Source organism: Otolemur garnettii, unplaced genomic scaffold, assembly GCF_000181295.1.
Source record: "Otolemur garnettii isolate 467f Iridium unplaced genomic scaffold, OtoGar3 scaffold00008, whole genome shotgun sequence".
Lineage (NCBI taxonomy): Eukaryota > Metazoa > Chordata > Mammalia > Primates > Galagidae > Otolemur > Otolemur garnettii.
The window spans coordinates 26,803,183-26,809,988 of record NW_003852403.1 but is presented as its reverse complement, the minus strand read 5'-3'; the positions used below and the strand labels follow the sequence as shown (position 1 = coordinate 26,809,988).

General features: G+C 33.1%; 1 non-coding gene across 1 annotated transcript; it reads left to right on the top strand.

Moving 5' to 3' along the window:
• The first annotated feature begins 6,491 nt into the window (after nt 1-6,491).
• LOC111723188 lies at nt 6,492-6,595 on the top strand. The gene has a single exon (XR_002771784.1). It is a non-coding gene; the product is annotated as a U6 spliceosomal RNA (small nuclear RNA).
• Nucleotides 6,596-6,806: the final 211 nt, after the last annotated feature.

Below are 6,806 nucleotides of genomic sequence, written 5' to 3'. Positions count from 1 at the left end.
TATATTGTATCATTTTTCCTTTGCCTGCTATGTTCTCGCCAAATAGCCTTCCTTAAAAGTGACTATATTCCATTGCACTTGCTAAAAAATGCTAAGGTCTGGAGTTATAAAACCAATTCCTAGGAAGGTCGCAAGGTGAAACAATCAGAGCTCCAACCCAATAGCCCACCCTCCTGAGCCTTGTAAAGCCAATTACCTACACTCGGGAGGCCAGCTTTATAATCACAAAAGAAAAAAAAAATTCTGTATCTCCTTTCCATTGTCAGGCTCCCTTAGTTGGGGGTCAACTTTTTTTTCCTCTTATACAACAGAAACAAATATCTTCTAGAAAAAAAATGCACACTATGGAAAAGAAATGTCATTAAAAGCAATAAAAGTCCATTTTGAAGTTGAAAGTATTTCTGGGATCGTAAGTTAGTGACAATGATAGTAGAGAAAATGCCTATGCAAGAGAATTGCTTAGGCCTAAGAGTTTGAGGTTGCTGTGAGCTGTGATGGCATGCACTCTACCGAGGGCAGCAAAGTAAGACTCTGTCTCAAAACAAACAACAACAAAAAAAAGGACAGAAAAATGTTTAAAAATTTTACGAAATTTGTCACCATCAACAGTAGGCTTTACTGAACACCTGTTTTCTACAAGAATAGTAATTATCATTTCTTGAGGACTTTCTCTGTAACTATGGCAGATTGATGGTATCAATGGCCCCATTCCTACATTCCTATGTATCTCCCTATGTTCACACTCTTTTATGTGACTTTTCAATTCCTCTCGGTAAGGAGGTGGTGCCTATTTTCTAAACCCTTTTTTCTCTTGATTTTCATGTAACTTGCCACTGGAGTGTGGCAGAGGTGGCAGAGTGCCACTCCCAAGCCTAGGTCTCAGGACGTGTTGTGTGTATCTGCTTGTTCTCCCATGTCTTTACCATTCCCATGAGAACATATATATTGGAAAATGAGAAATGTGGAAAAAACAGAACCAAGAAAATCTACTCCCTTGAGTCAAGGCTCTCCTAGGTGAGCTGACCTAATCAAAGTTCATAAAGTTATGAATAAACTCAGCCAAGATCAGCTGACCCCTTGCCTCATAATTCATAAACAATGATAATAAGTGATAGTTTGTAGCCATTGAATTTTGCACTTGTTATGCAACAATAACTGATATAATACTATATATTATGTTCAGAAATCTATATATATTATTTCAAATCAAACAGCCATACGACATGATTTTCTTTCCCATTTTACAGATGATGAAACTTAGGCTCAGAGCTAAGTAACTTTATAAAATACACAATCAATTAAAATGCTGCAGGTAAACCTGGAATCTCCTACTCCAATAACCTTCTTTTTCCATCCCACTATGTAATAAAGTGTTGTTCAGAAACCAACTTGCTTATAGCCTTTGCCTTCCTACTAACTTAGGTATCCTTGTTGTAGTCAATATTTTCACTGTTCTTACTTGAGTCATCCTGGTTACCATCTTCACTGGCTCTGCAAAGGAAAAAGTACGGAATTTTCTGATGACACAAAAATAGATTCTATATTTCAAGTCTATCTCTCCAGCCCACATCACAAAGCCCCAAAGTTGCAGATGCTAGTGTGGATGAAGAGAGAAAGGAACATTTCTGCATTGTTGGAGGGACTACAAACTAATGCATCCTTTGGAAAGAAATATGGAGAATCATCAAAGAACTCAAAATGGACCTTCCATTTGATCCTGCAATCTCATTACTAGGCATCTACCCAGAGAAAAAAATCATTTTATCATAAGGACATTTGCACTAGATTGTTTATTGAAGCTCAATTTACAATTGCCAAGAGGTAGAAACAATCTAAATGCCAACCAACCCAGGAATGGATTAACAATCTGTGGTATTTGAATACCATAGAATACTGTTCAGCCATGAAAAGAGGGAGATTTTACATCTTATGTATTAACCTAGAAGAAGCTAAAGCACATTCTTCTTAGTAACGTTTTATAAAAATGAAAAAACAAGTATCCAAGTTACTTAATATTAATACTAATAAGAAGCCAGCAGACTAAATAATACATGCCCACACAAGAGAAAAACTCAATTCAAGTTAGGGGAAGAGGGAAAAAGGGAAGAGGGTTGGTGAGCTCCCACCTCATGGGCACAATTTAAGGATATATGGCACACCTCCTGGGTGTAGGACACAACTATAAGAGACTTTATCTAACAAATGCAAACGTTGTAATCTAATGCTTGTACCCTCATACTTATCTGAAAATATTTTTTAAAAAGTCTATTTCTCTAATCATTTCATTAAAAATGTATTAATGTATGGTGTCAAGAACACCCTTGGAATATTAAATTACTGCTCAGGTATTCAATATCTAATTCTTATTTAAGGATAACTGAGTGACCCAGCTTGTACTTTACAAGGACATGCCCAGAGTACAATTATGATTATTTACGTTCATTTCTAAGTGTTTCCCACTCCTTAGCAAATTAAAAGTAGAGAAAAAAAGTGTCCTTCCACTTTTTCTCTCTGCTTGTTTCTCTCATTTCATCCTCATTTCTGTCTGTTCTTCTGTATCTTCTTATCTGATTGGTATTTAAGTACTTTATATAACCATATATATTTTGAAATCAACTTAAATTTCCAAGCAAGTATCATTTCCATTACTTGAACAAGTTTAGTTTACTCCACACTTTTAGAATGAGAATTTCTCTTACTTAACATGGCTATTTGAACCAAAAAATTGCAGTAGCCAGGTTCTTAAATCATGCAAAAAAGATCAAGTTGTCTTACTGTGTGACCATCTGAACAAAGGATGGATCTTCTAATGCAAGGAAGAGTTTTTAATAAATCATTATCTGTGGCCACTGCTATGGCCTCTCCTACCCATTAAGGTCATAGCCACCACATGGATTCTCCTATGATTTTCAAAGTTCAAAGTCTGAAATACAGTGTTTTATTATTTCTGATTTATTAAGGGTTTTTCTCCATTTAATGATTACAGATTATAAAAATCTGACTTTTTCAACTATTAAAAATATTAATTAATATGTATATTTTTCATGCTTGTCTGAGAGTCATATAGTACATTAACTTATTAATGACTTCTCCTAAATATAATAGCATAAATCATTTCAACTGTCACATATATTATACACACTCCAGTAATAATCTGTCCCTATGTTTAACTTAAAATTCCAACATACTACACATTTCATCAAAATTTGCTGATAACCATTTATTCATTCAACAAATTTTTTTTGCTATCACCTACATGCTCAGTACCATGCTGGGCAACAAATAAGAATAGTACATTGTCATAGTAAATTTTGCTGCAAAATGATGTGTTAGAGAGCTAACAGAGATAGTTAGAGATAGGTTGTAGCCATTAAAATTAAGAACAATTATTCCATCTATTATTCCATCCATACATATGTATGCACATACATACATGCATTTGTCAAACAAGTACTTTATGAATAACTCCTATGTTCAAGGCTTCCTGGCAACTTATTTTAAAATCACAAAAATTAAATGAATAAAATAGTATTTTATTTATTCTAGTGTTGGTAGAATCTGAGCTCAGACAGGCCAAGTACTTTGCTCAAAAACACAAACCAAAATGCGTTTCATAACTCGCTTTCTATTGTCTCCACTAAATCATGTGTCTAGGCTTTCAAATAAAGCATAAAAACTGTACTTAGTCAACTGTATTTGTGTGGGTAATTGTGCACATTTGATATGTTTTTGACTCTTTGCCTCTTAATTTTTAAATGACTCACAATAGATCATAAGTGTATAATTTGATGAGTTGACAAATATATGCATATGAAAATATGTATTATTGATGTAGAAGTGATAAAACATAAAATATATCATAAATATATATGATTTTTGTCCACTACCACAATCAATACACAGAACATTTGCATCACTGTTTCTTTAGAGTAGATTCCCTCTCAGCTTTTCCTCACCCAAAGCATCTTCTCTCACCATAGATTAGTTTTGCTAGTGTTTGAATGTCATATAAGTCAATTCACAAGGGATGAACTCTCTATCGTGTCTTGTCGTTCAGCATGATATTTCCGCAGTTTGTCTGTCTTACTGCACTTGACATCAGTATATTCATTATCATGTGTTCTACTGTATGATTTTATCACAGTTTGCTTTATCATCCTCCTGTTATTGAAATTTAGATTATTTGCAATTTATGCAATTATAGGTAATGCCACTGTAAACATTTTTATACAATTTTGTGACATTTTCCTTGAGTGAAAATTTAAGAGTCAAGTCACTGGTTGTAGGTAAGTATATGTTTAACATTATAAGAAAGAACCAGAAAGTTCTCCAAAGGTATTTTATCCATTTTCTACTATCAAAAGCAACGATGAATATTCCAACCACTTTTCATTTTCCCAAATGTGATTGTTTTTAATCCTTTTCATTTTAGCTTCTCTACTGGAGAGTAAGGGGTATATAATTGTAGTTTTAATTTGCATTTATCTAATCACCAATGTTGGTAACCCATCTTTGGGGGGCTTAAGGAGGGATAAAAAATTACCTATTTAGTGGGTGGCACCTGTGGCTCGAAGGAGTAGGGCGCCAGCCCCAGGCCTGGCCAAAAACTGCCAAAAAAAGAAAAAAATTATCTATTTGGTACAATGTACATTATTTGGGTGACAAGCATGCTAAATGCCCAGTTTTTACCACTATACAATTCATTCATGCCACAAAAAATAATTTCCCCCTAAATCTACAGAAATAAGTAAAATAAAATAAAAATAATCCCCCCCAAAAAATAAATATGAGTGATGTTTAGGGTTTATATTTAGGATGTTTTCCCTTTGAATGCATCCAAATAAGATATACTTAGAAGAATAAAAATATTCTTTTCAAAGGTTCTTTGAAATAATTTTTCCCTCAAGTGATTATATCATTTTAGTTGATTAGTTTAGTTAGGGTTTTAGAAACATTTTTATGACAATCAGAGAAATTGGAATATGAATATATGATATGGAATTATCGTTCTTTTCCTTAGGCCTCATAATAGTATTGTGATTATGTAAGCAATTGTCCTTGTTCTTAACCAATCCATGTCAAAGTAGTGATTAAGAAAAAACTGTCTTGGGCATTCACCAGTTTGATTATAATGTGTCTTGGTGTGAACCTCTTTGTGGTCATTTTCTTTATAGGTTCTTGATTTTCTTGGATTTGTAGATTCTTTTCATAATATTGGGGAAATTTGGGAACATTATTTATCCAAATATTCTTTCTTGGTTTTATTCTTTGTCTTCTTCATCTGGATGTTCATTATACATATGTTAGTCTATTTGATGGAGCCCCGTGGGTCCAGTATGCTCTATTTCCTTTCATTCCTTCTTTCTTTCTTTCTGCTCTTTACACCAGATAATCGAAATTTTTCTACATCTAAGTTTGCTGATTCTATTTTCTGCTTGCTGAAATATTTTGAATACCTCTACAGGATTTTTAATTTCATGATTGTACTTTTTAGGCCTAGAATTTCTATTTGTTTCTTTTTAATAACTTTTACCTTTTATTCATATTCCTCTTCCATTCATATATTACTTTCCTGATTACCTTCAGCTTTTTGTGCTACTTAAGGTAGCTGTTTTAAATTCAACAATAAAAAGACAAAACAATCTAATTAAAAAACAGTGATAGACTTGAATAAGCATTTCTCCAAAGAATGTATGCAAATGGCCAATCAGCACATGAAAAGATGCTCAAAGTCATAGCTCATTAGGGGTACACAAATTAGAACTACAAAGAGGTATCACCTCATGGCTGCTAGGTAGGCTACACTAAATAAAAAAGAGAAGGAAGAAATAACAGTGTTGGTGAGAATATAGCTAAACGGGAATCCTAATACAAATACAAAATAGGACAGTTACCATATAAAACAATTTGGCAGTTCCTCAAAAAGCTGAACATAAAATAGAAATGTTCCCCAGCCTAAGTATATACCCAAAATAATTGAAAAGAAGAACTCAAACAATGCCTAGATGCCAATGCTTGTTATAGCACTGTTCCCAGTAGCCAAAAAGTGCAAATAATCCAAGAGTACATCGACGGATAAACAAATCAACAAAATGAGGCACATACACAAAATGAAATATTATTTGGCCATAAAAAAGAACAGAATTTCTGATACTGTTATATGGATAAACCTTAAAAACATTATGCTAAGTCAAATAAACCAGATACAAAATGATATATCGTGCAATTCACTTATAGGAAGTCTCTAGAACAGTTAAATTGATATGTATAGAAAATAGTTTATAGATTTCTATGGCTTGAGGAGATGAAAATAGGAAGTTATTGCTTATGGGGTACAGAGTTTTTGAGGTGATGAAAAAAATCACTGGAAATAGCAGTTATAGTTGCATAACCATGTGAATATAACTAACATCACAAAATTGTACACCGAAAATGGCCCAACATGACAAATTTTCAGTTGTGAATTATACATTATACTACAATGAAAAGAAAACTTTATTAAAAGATCATTATTTTAATTGCCAAAATCCAAAGAAGATTAGTAATGCCCCTGCACAAGGATGATGTACAAATTCATAAAGCATTCCATATTTCTAAAAATAAATACTTTTAAAAGATAATTGTTTCAAAGTCTTTGTCTAGTAAGTCCAATGCCTAGGCTTCCTCAGGCACAACTTTGAGTAATTTATTTTATTCCTTGAGTGGATCATACTCCCCTGTTTCTTGGTATACTTTGTGGTTTTATTTTTAAACTGGGCATTTAAATAATATAATATGGTAACTATGGAAGTCAAATTCTCCTCCTT